Below are 19,928 nucleotides of genomic sequence, written 5' to 3'. Positions count from 1 at the left end.
ATCTCTAATAGTTTTTATTTTAATTTTACAACATGTGAGTACTTTAATTATTTGACAGCTTCAGTCACTTTTAAAAGGAAGATTTTACACAACTGAGTTTATACTAAGCTTTAAAAATACAACACACTGTTAAAGACGAAACCAGAGGTTTCCAACCTTTTTGTGGCATCTTACAAAAAGCAGTTTAGTTATTTCAGATGTATTTGAATTTTTTCTACCATTTTAACTACATTACTGTCTAATTAAATAGGAAAGGTCACACACTGACACTGGGTGAAAGAGAAGATGACAGGAAGGAACAGAGAAAATGACTACATGAGAAATCAACACAGATAACTGATAAAACAGAGCTTGTTGATGTAAAAGCATCCATGCCTGCCTTGTCTGTGTGTGTGTGTGTGTGTGTGTGTGCCGTTCTGTGAATGAAATAAAAGCTTGTCTTGTTTAGCGGGCCGCTAACAGTGAAAAAGGCTAATAGGGCTGACCTGCCGCTCACCCCGGAGCAGCAGAAACTGAATGAGAAAGAAAAACAGAGCGAAGAGGAGCCGGTATTCTTCTTGTGCACGAACGAGGAGGGTGAACGAGGGAACAAACCGGCGCCGGGTGGCAGATTAGTAAAGGTTGTGCCCCTCTGAAGAATGGAGGGAGAGACGGAGGAGAGATGAAGGGATGGAGGGAGGGATGGAGGGATGGAGGGATGGAGGGAGGGATGGAGGGATGGAGGGATGGAGGGAGGGATGGAGGGATGGAGGGATGGAGGGAGGGATGGACGGGAGGCTCCTGTCAATAGAGCTGCTGATGAGAACAGAGCAGAGAGAAGAGACGGGGGAAGTCTGCATGTGGTTCTGTTGGATCAAGAGAAAGACGAGTCCAGAGAGACTTCCCCTGGACTTTTTCACAGTAACAAGCAGCAGCAACAACAAAACTACAAAACTACATAAACTGCTGCTCATTCAACTCATTTAGTTAGTTTAGTTAGTTGCCTTCAGGTGTTAAGATGTATTTCCACTGGAGGGTCAAAGCTCATTAGGGGTTTGAATAAGGTTTTTGTTGAGGTTAGTGGACCTGGAGTCCATCCATCCATCCATCCATAAGAAGGGTACTGCAGACCTCCTTTTCCCCAGCAACCCTTTCCAGCTCCTCCTGGGGGATCCCGAGGCGTTCCCAGACCAGATGGGATATTTAGTCCCTCCAGCGAGTTCTGGGTCTGCCCCGAGGTCTCCTGCTCAGTTGGTCTTGCCCGGTACACCTCCCACGGGAGGCGCCCAGGAGGCATCCTAACAAGATGCCTGAACCAGTGGCTCTACTCCGAGCTCCCCGCGGATGACCGAGCTCCTCACCCTACCTCTAAAGCTGAGCCCGGCCACCCTACGGAGGAAACTCATTTCAGCCGCTTGTATCCTCGATCTCACTCTTTCGGTCACCACCCACAGCTCGTGGCCAAAGGTGAGGGTGGGAACGTAGATAGACTGGTAAATCGAGAGCTTCGCCGTCTGGCTCAGCTGCCTCTTCACCACGACGCACCAAACCTCCCGTCCATCTCCCTCTCTCGTGAACAAAACCCTGAGATACTTGAACTCCTTTGCTTGGGGCAGGAGCTCTCCCCCCCAAAAACCCCTGTTGATTGAACAGTTGATTGTGATCTTATTTCCAGGTCGTCAGATGACGATGATGAGTTGGAGGGTCGGGCTCAACTCAACTCGTGTGATATCCAATGATTTGTTAACTCATATATCCATCCCGGCCTCGTCCCTTTGGACTTTGTGGTTCTCTAACGCCACCACGTGACTTCCTCCTTTGCTCACTGACCCCCTACGATGAGGGAAAGTCTGAAGAGTCATTACAGGTGATCATCAAGGTTCAGGCGAGGTTGCAAACTCATGATTAGACTCTAAAACAAAAGGTTTGTTTAACAGAGACTCCTCACATTTCAGTAAGATGACCTCTTCCGAGTGAAAGCACCGGGACGATCAGATGAAGTGATGGATTGTGAAACAGGAGGTTCGACTCTCTCAGACTTCCTGCAGCCGATGTGTATTTGTTGTTCTAATCGGAGGTGACTGGCGCCCGGCCGCCCCCCTCCTCTTTAATCGTTTTGGTCGCCGTGGGGATGCCGAACCAGGAAGTGACACGATATAATAATCAGTGATATGTTGTTGTGGAAACAAGCTGTAGCACTTAATGACGGCTTCTCTCTGCCACCGCTGCAGTCACGGCAACTGCCTCGACGCTTTCATCAGCTCCGAGCTGGAAAGAGAGAGAGGCTGCCAGCTACTGACAGAGCAGGACAGCCTGGAGTGTGTGTGTGTGTGTGTGTGTGTGTGTGTGTGTGTGTGTGTGTGTGTGTGGTTAGGCCTGTAGTCAGGTTAGTGAGGTTGATGTGTGTGTGTGTGTGGTCAGCGGACGGAGCTGCTGCCTCCTGTCTCAGTGATTTACACACTCTGATCTTGAACACACACACACACACACACACACACACACACACACACACACACACACACCACACTCGCAGTGCGGAAACAGTCGGCAGTATTTTAAGTGTTGACGTTTTAACAAGACAAACACACAGATCACAGATCAGCCTGCCAGCGTCGGTGGAAGCTTTTAAAAGTTTCCGTTTGATGGATGAAGAATCCTATTAAAGGTCCCGTGTGCAGAATTTAGGAGGCTCTATCATCAGAAATGAAAAAATAATATTCATAATCATGTTTTCATTAGTGTGTAATCATCTGAAACTGAGAGCCGTTGTGTTTTCCTTTTATATCTGCAGAGGGAGCAGCTCCTCTTCCCTCGGAGTCCGCCGTGTCTTCTACAGTAGCCCAGAATGGACAAACCAAAGCCGACTGCAGTCTACAGCCTCACCACTAGATGTCGCTAAGTCCTACACACTGAATCTGTTTAAGTTTAAGAGGAATGAAGCCAGAAGTCCAATCGATGACTTGCTGACCCGTCCGTCCATCCTGACCTGTGATGTGATGTCTTCACTTGAATTTCTGCGGCGTTAGACGGCTTTTTTTATACAAGAGTCTGTATATTGTATTACCGTTGGAGGAGTGGAACAGAAATCAACCAACTCACTGTCCTGCAGAGAGTTTGACTGGAAAAACTGGGTCAGATACTTTATAACACCAGTTCAACGGTCCAGGGCGATGCAGAAAGCATGCCGGAGAGAGCAAATCATTATCATGTGTTTTGGGATTGCACTGGGATTTGCCACTATTGAGGAGACAGTCAGAGATAACATGGGAAAAGCTTTAAAAATTAAGATTGACTTTTGTAGTCAAGGTTCACCCACTTCAGCAGACTGGTTTAATGTGATGCATGATATTTCTGTGATGGAAAAATAAACATTTGCTTTGAAACTCAAGACGGACATATTTGATAAACGCTGGAAAGCGTTGAGTTGTATTTTAACCTTCCTGTTTTTGTTTGTTTGTTTTCAACGTGTTTTTGATTTATATTGTGTAGTTTTGTTTGTGCCTGTTGATTTTCTACTCAAATAAAAAAGGTTAAAATAAAATAATGCCGCCCTTATTCTTACGTTTTTCGGGGCCGGCTGTGCTACATAAGAAAAACCTCCCGCGGTGGTGAATTCATATAAGCGTCACGCGGGTGACAGATGTGATCACAGCGGTCGGACCGAGCTGCATTTCAAACCAAAAATTGTGTCTAATTTAAAAGATTAGATCCAATCAGATTAAACAGATCACATTAAATTTCCTTTTTAGCTTTTCACACGAGACAAAAACACCAGATATGACAAAGAATGGGATTTTTTGCAGAATCTGTGTGAACATGAGCACGAACACACACACACACACACACACACACACACACCACCCAGTGGTTAGTGGTTACCAGGCAGGCCTACTGGTGCGGAACAGAGGACCAGTAAGGAGGTCTGAGATGCTAACTGACAGGCCCAGTGTCTGACTGGGCGGAGGCGGTGTGGAGGGGGTGCTGGTGTTCTTATTAGGCAGCGCTGCGTGGGCTCTGACCTCTCACACACTTCATGAGTTCACTTAATGAAGCCCGGAGCCTCGCCGCTCCCTCCAGCCTCACATGTACAATACAGTTGCGACAATCAACAGTTTGAGGTGATGTTTCTGACCCTCTGTCTCAAAGAGTTAGGACACCTGAGGCTTTTATTTTGAAAAGCCAAATGACCACAGCTGTCCGCAGCTCTAAAAAAAAAAAGAAAGAAAGAAAAAACGTTTGGCGGTCAAAGGCAACACTTGATTTCTGACCAATTTCTGTGATTAATGCTGTTGGATGAAACTCATGTCAAACACACACACACACACACACACACACACACACACACACACACACACATACACACACACACACAGGAGCTGCTGCTTCAGGCTTCATTAAAGGAAAAGTTGGTCTGCTTCGCTGCACCTGTTACACCAATATTTCACCCATTTGTTTTTTCTTTTTCAGAGTGAAGGCGTCTTTTCTTTGTGAATTGAAAATTGTGAGACTTTTTTCAGCTTCGTAAAGAAATGTAGAAGTTTGTTTTTCCTCCAGTTCAGAAGAAAATATCTTCATTTGATTTAATCTATTTAAATATTTCCCTGAAGGCTGTGGTTAGTTTCTTTACCTTGTTGTTGGATTTTTAATATAAAACGTGATAAAAAATAAATACTTTGACAGCATACAGGTTTGTACAGGCAACACAATCACCAGAATAAATGTTTGTGCAACTTTATGTTTCTTTATGTTCAGTTTTCAAAATTATGTTTATGTAAAGGCATAAAAGAAACACTTGGTTCGGGTGAGAAAAGATCATGTTTTGGCTTAAAATTCCTGGTTCTGTCTCCACAGACATGGCTGACAAATGTCCTGATGTCTCGTGAAAAATATCCAGAGGTTTCTCACTTACAAATGTTGAAACAACATCTTGATCAGTGGTCTCTGGGTTGGTCTCATCTCTCCTAACGTATCCGATGTTTGCAGGAACATACAAACATTTTATTCTGGTTTTACTTTGCTCTACTTTACTTTTGACTGTGTTTATTCTGTCTCTTTGTGTCCATTTGCATCAGCCCGCCGACGCTGAATAACAACATGTTTCTCTCTCACTTGTGCCATAACTCTGCTGATGGTAATCATGTTTCCTCGAGGGAAGCATGTTTTCCTCCTTCCTCTGTATCTCCTGACCCCCTCTGTGTCAGCCAGGTTATGTCAGCTTAGCATTAAGTTAGCTATGTCGTGTATTAAAAAGGACTTAGCAGCATGCCGGGTCCTTCAGTCTAGATCCATGGACACCGATCCCCCCTCGACGGCCCTGTGACTGCGACTGCTTGAACTGGGATGAAATATTCAAATGTGTGCAGGTGATGTGTGTGTTAATGGACACCAACCAACCAGTAATAAGTCATATTTACACATGATGACTGTCACCTGAGAGAACAATGGAATTTAGTTAATTAACCTGACATGTACTTGATTTTTATTTTGCTTCTCCGACAACACTGACCTACTTCTTATGAATATATACAACCCGCTCTCCAGAATAAATGTTGGAAACGTACGCCCCTGCAAAACTTTGATTGGTTTTTAAATTATGTACGTAAGTAAACGTACGTTACGGGAATGATGGGCTTCGTCTCGGAAGTTGTGGGACTGAACGTTGTTATTTAATCCCAAAGTTTGATCTGTTCCTAAACCTAACCAAGTAGCTTGTATGCTTGTCTTGTCTTGTTCAAAACATCCGGTTTTGCTGTCACACATAATAAAATATTTAGTCGTTCTCACGCTTACAAAGCAGCACATGAAAGTCATATATATGTAACATGAAGCGTGTTGTAGAGACGTCTTCATGGTACATATAACATGAACAAACTGCTTCCTGAAAGGTGAAATAAAAACATTTTATTCTGGCTGATATAAACTATTTTAAAAAGGAATTTTATCAAGATTACATGATGCAACAATTTACAAAATCTGGTTAGAAATGTGTTGTGAAATTTTCACTTTCACTGAGCATTTATTCAGCAGTCACATGATTCCAGGCAAACAACAATCCTGTGCAAAGAGGGATTTCGAAATAGATTTTTAGATTTAATCTATTCTTACAAGTCTTTTAAAAACAAAACCGAGACAGAGCGCTGACAGATGAACCCTCTGAATGTGTTATTTTAATGATAAAAGTCATCCAGTCAGGTTCGAGGTCTCGGCCTGATTGGGATGAAGAGTTTATCAGTTAAAAATGTGACACAACTTGACTGGAATGCTTCATCAGCGCCAGCTTTAATTTGCTTCAGGGGAGGGGTGGGAGCCTGATAACTGCTGCAGATTACCGATAATAAAAAATCTCTGTCGGCTGTTGCACAACGAAGTGAATTTATTGGACGGCAGAACGAACATCAAGTGGAGAGAAAATCCCTCACGACCCAGACATCAGAACCACAGACGATCACAAACGATGACACATAAAAACTTGGACGTCAGAAAAGCAAATAATTATGGAATGAGATGAAATCATAAAAATAATAAGTCATAAATGAAAAACGAGGCAAAAACAAGAACGTACGTCGATAAAAACGCTCGTGTTGCTTCTGAGTAGTGAAGTTTCACAGTTTGAATTCATTAAGTTGTTGCTTGTTTTTGTAAACCTGCAGATTTTTGTCTTGATTTACGGTTTCTGAACACACGAGAAGGTTCGGATTAAAGACTGACATCACCAGACAAATGACAGCAGTGGTGTTTTCTGCTTTTTAAAAAATGTGAATGATGACTGCCGTTTCTCTTGAAGCAAAACATTACACCCATTCCCAAGCTCCGGATGACTTCACTTGACGTCTGTGCGACAGATGAATTCGAGCATTTGTTTCCTGTTTTGTTCCCCTTTCGTCTAGCTTGAGCCTGCGAACATCAGTGTGACATTACCACAAATTACTGCATCTCTTACTGCCAGTGTCTGACTTCCAACTCCAGAGACCGCTGGCGTCCAGTCGTATATTAACCCTCGAGGTGATGATGCAGTAGAGGACTGAATGACGCGTGAACCAGCTGACATATGTTAGCTGAACAAATATTGAGCTCGAAGATCTTTACCAACTCTTGAAACATGCAGCGTTAAACAGCGTTAAAGTCTGAAGTTATTTTACAGATCATTGGCACAACTCAGGTGAAACTCAGGGGAGAAAAGGAAGATAACCCTGCAAGCCAAAATAACAAATGCAGACAAAGTGGATGTTTGCAAATCGTATTTCTTTGCTTTTCACGCTGTCGCTCTTTTTCATGTATTGGATTGATAATAATTTAGAGATGCTGATTTTGTCAGATGGTTTGTGAGCCTACATTTCTTGAAAGTGTGAAACTAATGGATATTTTTAAAGAAAACTTCTGCCTTCTTCCTTCTACTTCCTGCCATGTTTGTGGTGACAGTAGCAGGTGTTTTTGGTGACTTCTGGACATTTAGACAACCAAAACTGGATATTTTTCACTGGAAGCCGGGTCATCTGTAGCTGTGTTTGTGGCGACAAAACCAGGTGTTTTTAAAGAGACCTGGGGACATTTCCAGCTGTGTTTGTGGCAACCTCAACTGGACATTTTTCACGGGAAGTCGGCCCATTTCCAGTCATGTTTGTGGTGACAGTAGCGGGTGTTTTTAAGGAGACCTCTGGACATTTCCAGCTGTGCAACTGAGGACCAAAACAGGTATTTTAAGCCAAACTATAATGTTTTCCTAACCCTGACCAGAGCATGAGCACAGCATTGTGACAAGACAGAAAGAGAAAACTGATGAACAAATAAAACTTCACGTTTTAACAATCTATGTCACAAAAGGTCAAACTGAGAATCAAGTAAACAGGTAGAGGGTGTTTCATTTTCATTATCTCCACGCTTTTATCCACAGCACATTGGCCCCACAACGCCTTTTTTCCAATATGGCATCACCACCTTTATTTTAAAGGATCGGTGCCTCCGACTCGCTGACAGATCGGCGAGGTTACACTCGCCGCCGCTGTTGTTGGTACGCGCTGACATCAGCAGGAACCGCAGGACGAAGCCTTGAGGTTTCAGAAAAAAGCTGCTGAACTTTCCGTGCACTCAGGCATTCATGACGACGTAATTACAGGCTTTCATGTTGGTGTGGAAGCTGGCACGAGCAGGTGGATCCTGTGTGTGTGTGTGTGTGTGTGTGTTTAGATTTTGACCTGTATTTATTGTGTGATGAATGTTTGTGTGTTTCCGTTGCTGATTATGTGTTGTTGTGTCTGCATGTGCGATATGTTAATCTGTGTGTGCGTGCAGCTAACGTGTGTTTTTCTTTGTGTGTGTGTGAGGTCTGTGTGTGTTATGTCGTGTAGTGGCTGTTGTTATTTGCCTCCTGGCTACAGGTGTGAACTGCTGCGCCCCAACAACTTTGTGTAATACAAGTGTGTGGAAAATAAGGGATGAGGGAGTGTGTGTGTGTGTGTGTGTGTGTGTGTGTGTGTGTGTGTGTGTGTGTGTGTGTGAGAGAGATCCGGCATGAATGTGGAGTGTGTGAGTGTGTGTGTGGTAACTGAAATCCTTTAATTAACATGGATTATACCACAAAACACATCTTTATAAATGAAAATCCCACATTTATTTAAAGTATTGAAAGTAAACTGAGTAAGAATTTAAAGAAACAGTTGAGTCGTGCAGCTGCTGCGAGAACGATAATCAAAACTATAATCAAGTACAAAATCTCAGGGACAAAGTTTTTTTTGTCTGATGAGGGCAACTTTAAAGGAGCTTAAAAATCCAGTCATCATCTCCTCCTGATGATATAAAGTCAGGCTCAGCCATCATCTCCTCCTGATGATATAAAGTCAGGCTCAGCCATCATCTCCTCCTGATGATATAAAGTCAGGCTCAGCCATCATCTCCTCCTGATGATATAAAGTCAGGCTCAGCCATCATCTCCTCCTGATGATATAAAGTCAGGCTCAGTCATCATCTCCTCCTGATGATATAAAGTCAGGCTCAGCCATCATCTCCTCCTGATGATATAAAGTCAGGCTCAGCCATCATCTCCTCCTGATGATATAAAGTCAGGCTCAGTCATCATCTCCTCCTGATGATATAAAGTCAGGTTAAGTCTCGTAGTCCACAGAACATTTCTGGAGCTTCACAGTGAAACAGAGCTGCAGCGTTCTGCTGAACAGCTGAAGCAGCTGGGGAGTAGAAAGCGTGCGAGTCACACCACTGAGTGTTTTTAAAGACAGCTGCAGACATTTCCAGCGTGTTTTGCGGTGGCTATTTTTCCACGGGAAGTCGGACCATCTCTGTCCATATGTCTGGCAACAGAAACAGGATTTTAAGCCAAACCATGATGATTTTTTTAACCCTAACAAAGTGGCTTTTGGGCCTAAACCTAACCAGAGCATAAACACAGTGTTGTGACAAGAAAGAAATAGAAGACTTTTACTTTACATGTATTAAGTTATAAATGTGCGTTTTTCCTTCCTCCAGTTTTCATTAGCATCAGTTAGCATGAAGCAGGTCCTCAGTTCTTGTATTTGTCAGTGAATCCGTGTTAAAGCTGCATGTTTGTGTTTGTGCTTTAAACCTGTTTTGTGTCTTTTCTCATATGAAATCTAACAAACCTGTGTGTGTGTGTGTGTGTGTGGCTCAGATCTGTCAGCAGCGGGGTTTCCGTCCCCGGAGTCCAGGGGGATTTGGTCCCCAGGTTTGTTGACTGACCAGTAGGTCTCAGGCTTAAATCCCGCCTTGACCTTTGACCCCGACACTAATTACATATAGCCCGAGCGCTGACAGCTATAATACACCCCGGGCTGAATAGAAAAGCCTCCCAAGGTTGTCTACAAAAGACACGGAAGCTGCCGAGCCGAAGACGCCTTGAACCTTTAAGCCCGGCGCTGAGGCCCACGACTGTGAGCAGATATAGTGATCAGCGGAGGGACTGGAGGCGTTTCCCACAGCATTAACACGACCTTTGTTCTGCTGTAATCCCACACACAAATAATGATGTCAGTGATGAGGTGGCGTGGGGGAAGCGGATGATGATTGTTCAGGATCAGAGCGGTCGTGGCCGCATTCAGGGTCCAGAATGAGAGAAGACTTAAAACTTTACCTCGTTAAATCCAATCCAAGTAGAAATTCATAAAATCTACAATACTGACACGCATGCTTACGTATGTTGCAGGTATTTTAAGGCATGTTTAAAAAGACACACAAAGCTGGAACATTCACACACACTTACCATGTAAGTCATGTAATTAATTAATGCAAAATTACCGTCACAACGCTGTTTTTAGTCCTAAAATATCTGCTTTGATCGACATGATCACGGGTGGAGGTGGTCTGACTTTCTGTGAAAAATCACCTGTTTTGACGCCACAATAAATAGACGGCTCTTTAAGAAAAACACCCAGTTTCGTTGCCTCTTAAGTCGTGGTTAATGTCCACAGGAGGATACTGGAGGGATGTTTCCTACCTTCAGTCCAGTGTTTGGAAAACTACAAGTGGAGATCATAGACTGAGCAGAAGCTGGAAAGATTCAGTCCAAATATTTTGGGATTCAAGATAAGTCAACTTTTATACTTCCTTCGTGGAAAATGTGCAAACTTTTCTCTGCTACAGTCACGTCCGGTCAGTTTAGAGACTGTTAGCGACATGTTCACAGATAGAAGTTGGACAAAACTGTAACTGTTTGTCGGACACAAACATTTTGAGGAGACACAAACACGACAGAAGTGCTGATAAACAGTCGCCAAACAGCCATCTTGGTTTTTGATGTCGGGGTTGGTGAGGTGTGTCCGACTTCAGGGGGTTCCTGTTGAAAGTGCCGACCATAACTGCTTCCAAAACTATTGGTCAATCCTTCCCATCTCTCTCACTGCGATTCATATCATATCTAACTATTTTTCATATGAGTTATATTATGTTTTCATATTTGCAGCATGAACTGATGAAGGTTTTGATCAGTTGTCACTGTGGCAACTAATTAAAACACCACAGGATCCATGTTTCCAAAATTCACAGACAGTTTGTGAAGCACTTTACTGACATATTGTTCATCATCTCTGCATTAGAGTATCTTTAAACCGCTCGAGCTTCGATGTGTGTTGAGATGTGTTCTTTTATTATTACAAAGGTTTCTAACATATTCAACCCAGAGAAAGTCGTACTTTTATTCAAGGTAACTTTGTGTTTTTCATTCAGTCGTCTGTCGCTGTAACTTCCAGGAGAGTCAGAGAGCGAGGACGAAACGTAACGTGAAGAAAACTTCAGAAGCAATCCAACACTGCTTACATCTTCACCTCTCGTTTGGTTTGAGAGATGCCGAGTGCCAGAAATCACATACTTGCGTTTAATCGAAAAATACAGATTCAGATCCAGAAACAGAACTTATCGCGTGTTATCAGATAAACATGAAGATTATTTCAGATGGTGAACTCTGCAGGGTGTAACGCACCATCACACCAACGAGCTGCGACAATAGGCTCATTAGGAAACAATCCCAGGTGTAGGTGTCTCTGTGTTTTCACAGTGATAAAAGCTCTCAGAATAGCATGCAGAGAATTAAACCCGCGGTCCAAAATCAACACAGACGGCCTGTAAAAGACAGGATGACTGTTGGAAAATAATGAGGAGGAGAGAAAAGTGAAGGATCGGAGGTGAGGGCGGATGAAGGTGAAGCTCAAATCCAAAACCAAACAGGGGGATAATTACATCAGCGACGCGATGACAGACGGCGTGCATCGCACAGGAAAATATGAAGAGGAGGCGGGACGACCTGCAACAATGGGTCATGACCTCACCTGCTCAATCTGGGCATCCTATTCAAAGTGTTTGTTGACTCAAAGCTGCATTTCATCATGCACTCATTTTCCAAAAATTATGATTGATCCCTGTGTGGGCGAGAATCCACCCTGCCCAGGAATGACTTTATGAATTTTTACCCCACGGGCACGTTTAAACACCGCGCAGGGAACATTTCTATCTTTGGAGAATCAGGAGATTTAAGAATATGGAAAAGTCAACTTTTCATCCAGATGACTGGAAAGTTGTTTTGTTTGTACTTTACTTCAGTTCAGTTTAAAAGGTACTTGTACTTTGAGTCTTTCTGCTACTTTATACGTCCACTCCACTACATGTTGGAGGCAAATAAATACATTTATTCGTTACAGATTAGAGCCAAAGTAACACATTTAATTAATTTTACTCGTAGTTAGATAACAAAAACACTGATTTCAATAATCAGTGAAGTAAAAGGTAAAAATGCTGAATATCAGACTTGATTGTGTTTAATTTATTTTCTGCCTGAAAATTACTTTTGATACTCGAGTACATTTGTTATCAGACCTTTACTTCATACGGGCGACTTAACCAAAGTAACATGTTAACGAGATATCTTAACTTATGTCTGGTTCATTTAAAAGGGATACAATGAATTTAGAGGCTCTTCAAAGTAAACCAACAAAAAACTTGAATCCATATGAACAAAACCTCTTAAAACTGTACGGCTACAGTTGAAAGTCAGTTGAAAGCTCCTGAAAATATAAATAAAGGGTCCTACAGTTGGGATTGTTTTGTCAATGTCAAGACTGAAACCTCACGCTTAACAACAGGTGAGGAGCTTGAACGCATCCTCACACCTGAACGACTGAACAGGTTGATCGCCAGTGATTCCCAAAACAGCATGACTGTTCCAGCGTATCGGTGACGGGCGCACCGGACATTGTTGTTCATGTGCAGTTTGGTTAGGTGAACCGACTTTTGGTTTCACACTGGACATGAACAGCAGTCTCCTCTGTGAAAGTCCTGAGCTCCCTTGACTCATCTATCCACCGTGTCCTGACTTCCTCCTCTGCTGCCTTAATAATTACTACGGCCACTAGAGGTCGCCTTCAATCCAGAAATGAGAATTTGGGTTGTAACAAGCTGCTCGCACAGTTGACGTACACGGCCGTTTTTTTCTGATGACGCCAGGCTGCTTCATCCGACGATGCTGAAAAGTTGTGGACCGAGCTAATAAGCCAAAATTACGTGAATGATGATTTGCATTTCTTGCTGTATCAGTTAGAGTAATCTCTATCCAGCAACAACTCATGATAAAACTGGATATTGTGCTTTGTAGTCCAACAAAATGTATCATCATTACTTCACTTTTAGTTTCACTAGTTCAGCATGTTGTGTCTGCACCTTTGTGAGTATTTAATAAAGACGTCTTCGGCTGGAGATACCGTTTTTATATTTATACTGCTTTTTTAACCGAGCATTCACAAGACAGCGGCTGCGTTATCACATAGTTGCCTACAAAATATGCGAGCTACCACTAGATGGCGCACCTTAGCTTGTCTTCGAGCTTGACCCCTGACCCCGTCACATCCACACACCAGCCCTACGCTTCCCCTGCTGTTCATTACCGTACCCCATCTTTGCACAAACGTAGTGTTAATTTACGAGGACGTGCACGACCGACGCTCCAACTAGACGCAGGATACGTGAGGCAGCTTTCATACGTGTGGATTTGTTGATGAAGGTCGTCAGTCATCCGGGTCATCGTAAATCTCAGTGCTAAATCGCGGGCAACAGTAGTGTCTGCAGGTCGAGCTCTCAGGCTGCATTTCCCCAACAAACCTCCACTAACAGAGGACACTAACTTCTCTTTACTGCCTGTGAAGCCTGTAGCTGTGCAGTAATAAATGAAGGTGGGTGAATATTCACATTTTTAAGGTTTTTCTGTGAGTAAATCAGAGTGAAATTGTTAAACTGGGTTAAAGATGGGATTATTCTCAGGGCCCCTAAAAAGCATGTGTGAACGTGTGTGTGCATCTGTCTGTTTGTACATGAGGGTGAGTGTATGTGACATCTCTGCATGTGTTTGAGTGTGTGTGTGTGTTTAACATAATTGTATGAGAGTATGCTCAAGGTATGTCAAAGCTCCATGTTTGCGTGTGTGTGTGTGTGTGTGTGTGTGTGTGTGTAGCATCCTGCAATATCGCTGTTTGCAAAACACGCCTCACGGAGCAGGTATGTGTCTTCTGCAACGGCAAACAGGTAAGAACAAATCTGCAGAGAGTCCAGAGGAGAAGTGTGAGGAATCCTTCACATTCTTTCTTTTGTTGTGACTGAAACACAAAAATACACCTGAACTCAATCGTCACGTCGCCGCAGACGGAGCTGGAACGACTTCGTCTTTTTTATTTGACCACAAATATTGCAGAAGAAGAACTTTTACATATTTAAGATAAGAAGAAGATGATGAGTGTTTTATTCACTTTGCGGTGAGTGAGCCAAAAGTATGGAGACACCACAGATATGATGCTGCAGAGTTCAGTGTCATCAGGTAAATACCAGACAGACTGATGGAGGTCAGGAAGTGAACAAACGGAGCCTCAAAAATGCTGCATCAACATTACAAAATTAGTAATTGCCATATTCGGTGCAGACGAACATCATCTGACAATACAAGTTTCAACCTACGGCGTTGTTTTTGGTCTGTAGCCTCCTCCTCCACCCAGTGTTTGCTTACACAGGCGTCCTAACGTGGTGCGGAGGTGGACAGGCTTTAAAGTTTGGCTGGTTAGATAATTGTTCAAATCCCATCATCCGACAGACGGATCGCAGGTTTGGGTTCTGTGGCTGCACAAATATTTGAGTTTTTCTTTTCCACCATTCACCATCAAAAACATTCATTCTTGGTGTGAATATTGGCCCCTGGTCCCTCGAGATGGGTTAAATGCAGAGCACCGGCTTCACTGTGTTGTACGATGTTCTTCTTCTTCTTTAGAGGAAAATGAAGAGTGCAACCCATTTGTTTTATCGTTATGTCTAGCTTGTGTCATGATTCATTGCCAGATAAAGTATTTTCATTCTCAGTGTGTAGGTTGCTCGCTCGGCGGTCGTTGTTTCCTGTAGAGACAGTAACAGTGGCCTCGTATCAGCAGCAGCACCGGGACTTTTATTTGTATGAAAAGTTGAGAGTCTCACTCACAACTCGTCAGATAATGACTCTTTGGGATGGCGGCCGACCCGTCCTACAATCCCAAAGTTGGGAATGAGACTCAAAAATCTATTTTTCTTACAAATAGCACCTTTAAAAGTTCTCAGATGAAGTCCAGCTTGTGCAAAAACACTTTGACACTCAAAAAAATCTATTTTAAGGCAAATGATCACTGATACGAGGAATGTAATGTAAAAACTGCTCCCCGGTCCGGTATTTTCCTCCATAACTATCTGACCCTAGGTTAATAGGAACCAGTGTCCTAAAATATGGTAACTACTACCCAGAATGCAATGCACCATGATAAGACCATACCTGCATATGCTGTGCTAACACCTGTTGTGTTATTGCTGGTTTCATTCCTGGTTTCATTAGGACATACAGTCACACTTGCCCCCAGCGCTCTGCTAATCAGCACAGTTAGCCTGCTGCCGCTGCCGCTGCCGCCTGCTGCTAATTGAAAGGTTTGTTGTGTAAACACTTCAGCACCACCGGCCCGACTCAGCCACGAACCCCCCGTCCCCTCCCCCCACGCTCGCTGTCCTCTTACCTCCCCACCTTCGCTCCTCTTCCTCACTGTCAGCCGCGGTTTTTCTGTGATCCGGCGCCGAAACTCTGAGATTTCTCCGACAGTATGAAGAACGGGTCGTGCTCTAACATCCAGAGAGTGAAGCAGGTGATAATCTGATCTGCTGTTATCTGCAGCTCAGCATGGAGAGTCAACACAGACGGCAGGCGGTCATCAGCGCTATCAGCTCGCTAACTGCTCTGCCGCTGATAACACACAGACACTGATAGCCTGAACACACTCATTAGAGAGGAGGATTGTCAGCGACAGTGAGAGGCACTTAATGATAGCTGACAGTTAATTAATCATTTTATTCAAGAGAACGAGGCACTGATCGGACTTTTTCTCCCCTGACTCTCAAACACAGAGGTCTCAGGTCAACCTGACCAGAGCATGAGCACACTAGTCAGAAACAAAACAAATAGCTCGTATAAAGAAAGTGTTGATGAAAGCAACTTTAAAGGACCAGTTCACCCAAAAATAAAAAAAATGTATCTCCTCCCTCCATGTTGATGGGAAGTCAGGTGAAGTTTTCGAGTCCACTAAACATTTCTGGAGCTTCACAACAAAACAGAGTTGCAGGATTCTCCTAAACGACCGAAGTAGCTGGGGTGACCGCAGCTCGAGTCACACCACTGAATATTTTAAGGGCTCCTGCAGACATTTCCAGCTGGTTTTGTGGCGACTGAAACCGGCTATTTTTCACGGCAAGTTGGACCATCTCTATCCACGAGTCTGGCGACCAAAACAGGCATTTTAAACCCCAACCATGATGTTTTCCTAAACCTAACCAGAGCATCAGCACAGCGTTGTGACGAAACAGAAGAAGAAAATTCAACCGAAACAAACATATAGCTGCAACGTAAAGAAAACGTCCAGTTTTAAACGTATCTGTGATTCTGCAGAAACGTACTCGTCTAACATTGATTCTGGCGCTTGGGTCGGTCAGATTGATCTGATTCGTTCAGGTGTTTCTGCAGTCCAAAGACAAAATGTGCAGAAAGCCTGAAGCAGGACCAGCATCATTACTCTGACTGGAGTAAACCTAATTAGCCGGGCTCTCCTGACTGTCTGCCACCCAGATTAGCTTCCCGCCTCCGATGTTTGTTCGGCCGTCACCTCCTCCACATTCACTCCTCATAATGACTCAGTCAAACATTTACAGTACAGATACATCAGTGGGATTTGCATATTGGGACTGTAATGGATCTGAGCTCGTTGACACAGATAAGTGTTTAAACGGCTGCTGGGATTAAAGCTGCCACTGAAACCACACACACACACACACACACACACACTGTAATTAGACTCCTGTTGTGTGTGTGTGTGTGTGTGTCTCGACTCCAGACGGCTTCAGTGTACACACATCACATTGATCAGGTGTTCAGCATACTTCAGTTCATTCATTTATCAGGCTCACGAGTGATGATCAGGTGAGAACGTTCAGGAAATGTATCATCAAACACAGTAACAGGATGTAACTGAGTACATTTATTCAAGTACTGCACTTGAGTACAATTTTGAGGTAGTTATACTAGTATTGTCAGTATTTTCCGCTGCTTTATACTTTAACTCCACTACATTTATTAGATTACTTTAGTTAGAAGTTACTGACAGATTGCTTGATGCTTCAGAGCCAAAGTAGAACGTTAATATTTAATTTTACTCGCAGTAATGATGAGTGAGATGTTGATGATTTACACTACTTTTATTTGATAACTTTAGTTACTTCAGAGCCAAAGTTGCACATTTTTTAATTTATTTATTTAATCGGCATTCGGATTAAAAAACCCTGATTCTGATAATCGATAAATGCATAAATATTAAAAGTAAAAGAGTTCATACAAGTAAATGCTTAAATACATTTAATATCAGATACTTTTACTCAAGTACTATTCATATGAGTGACTTTAACTTTTACCAAAGTAATATCTTGAAGCAATATCTTAGTTTGACTTTTGTGTACTTTTTACAACCCTGATAAAATGATTCTTTTTCATATTGTCTGTTTTATTATAATCAACATATTTTTGAAACTATCCTCACTTTCCATAAATGCTGAAAGTCTTTTTAGGCGTTTCATATATTTCTGGCTGCACAAAATGTTGATATGTCGTTAATATTAGACGTCACAGGATCCTTGAGAGAGTTCGGTGACAAACGATGACGATGTCTCTCTTTAAAGATGACTTTCATTTAATTGAGCTGAAACCAAAAAGCCGTCTGGAAGTCAGGAAATTAGTCTTAAAATGTCACGTCTTGAAAATGTTGGGAAATAAATCAAAGCAGTCATACTTATATTAAAAAAACAGTGGCATGCTCCTTTAAACCTAAACGTACACAGACTCAGTGTGAGGCCTTCAGCTGCACCTTCAGCACAGGTCAACGTACCTCCGTCTGAATCAACCCGCTTTAAAACACAGCCGGAGGGCGGCAGCACAAGATATGTCGAGTAATTGCTTGTAATTAGTGTCATTAGCGTGTAAAGGTGTGTGTGTGTGTGTGTGTGTGTGTGTGTGTGTGTGTGTGTGTGTGTGTGTGTGTGTTAGGGGTTACACAGAGGTAAGCAGAAGCACAGAGGAGCAGCAGCGTTTCATCTTTTCATGTCTGCAGTCAGACTCCTGAAACTGGAACTAAATCAACTGTCTGCTGATCTGTGTGTGTGTGTGTGTGTGTGTGTGTGTGTGTCTACTGTACAACACTGACAAACATGTAAGCAGTGTGTGTATGTGTACTTGTGAGGACCCTCGTTGATATAAGAAGTCTGATGAATGTCTTTTCTTTCCATGACAGCCTCATTTCCTAAACCTTTCTTCCCTTTTCTAAGATGTCTTCACTTTCTCAACAGTGTCTTCACATCCCTAAATGTCTTTGCTTTCTTGATGTCTTAACTTTCCAAAAAATGTCTCCACTTTCTCAACTTGTCTCATCCTTCAGATAAGTGCAAACCTTTCCAAAATGTCCTCACAGTATGAAAAATGTCTTCTCTTTCCGAGGCGTCCCCACTTTCTAAAACGTGAATTAAAATTTCAAAGATGTCCTCACTTTCCAACATGTCTTCTCGTCCCTGAATGTCTTTGCTTTCTTGATGTCCTCACTTTCTGAACCTTTCTTACCTTTCGAAAACTTCAAGATCTAAAACTCAAAGTGTCCTCACAGAGATGGAAACATGATCCCCTCCCACAGACTCACTCAGAGACATCACAGTACCTGAGGCAGTTTTATTCCCCGTCTCCTCATCAGAAGACGTAACCCCCCCCCTCCCCCGTCCTCCTGCTGTTATTATGTCACCTCACATTAATCTTCAGTTTGTCTAATTGGACCTGTTACAGCGACGTGCTGTTATTATCATATCAGGTTCATAAGGCCCTGAGCGGAGAGACAGGTGAGAACATACAGCAGGGTACATGAACAGTCACTCCCACTGATGGACTGTAGGTCTGACTGTAGGTCCATCAGTGGACGGATGAATGGACCACCCTCGTCTACATCCACAGGGAACCCACACAGGAATCCTTCCTGTACACCATCATCTCTGTCTGGAAGGTTTTGAGCAGCTCAGGGAGGCTTTGTGTAATTGTTTTAAATGTCAGTGAAGCTTTCTGTGAGTTCATCATCTGATAATTATTGTTGTCTGCAGTTTGAGGAACCTAAAGACCCACAGTCATCAGACATTAAGGTGCCCGACCACACAGCTTCTGCTGCCCTGACGTGGACCTGAACCTGAACGTGCTCCTCTTTATTCTACACTGAGTGTCTCTGCATTAGTGGACATGTTCACACGTGCACACACACACAGTCCACACGGCTGCATGTGGACGTCCACAAGGACCTCCCTGACATGAGCTGATGGCTACATGTTCGTCGTGGGAATGTCTGCTCAGAGCCGACCAGCTCTAGAAAAGAGAGTCGGGTGCAGAGCCGGACCTTCTGCAGGACGAAACACTCAGATTACTTTTTAACTTTTGGGATTTATCTTCACTCCTGTTTATAAACCTGACTGCAGCAGTGATCTGCAGAGCTGATTGTTGAGTGTAATGTCGAGGTCGATGGTATGTAACTATTGGTTCAGAGACATATGACGTCCACACTTTATCGTGCACCAGTACTGGCCCCGATGCACATGTACATTTAATGACACTGGGCCAGTTTTATGACATGTGCTGCCACAAATGTATTTGTTTCTGTCTTTAATGACGATACACAACCTAGTGAATCAAATAAATAAGGCAAGTATCAGGATATGTGCAGTGCTTTTTATTACATATCTATATTTTTGCTGATGTTGTACTCTAATACTAGAGCTAGCTTAGCCTACAACGCTACTGTTAGCTTAGCCACTGTAGCCAGTCTGACCAATCGATAGCAGAGACGGGGCCAATTATTTCTTTGGCAGAGAAAGGT

Source organism: Pagrus major, chromosome 15, assembly GCF_040436345.1.
Source record: "Pagrus major chromosome 15, Pma_NU_1.0".
In the NCBI taxonomy this organism is placed as follows: Eukaryota; Metazoa; Chordata; class Actinopteri; order Spariformes; family Sparidae; genus Pagrus; species Pagrus major.
Note: the sequence above shows the minus strand (reverse complement) of the source record.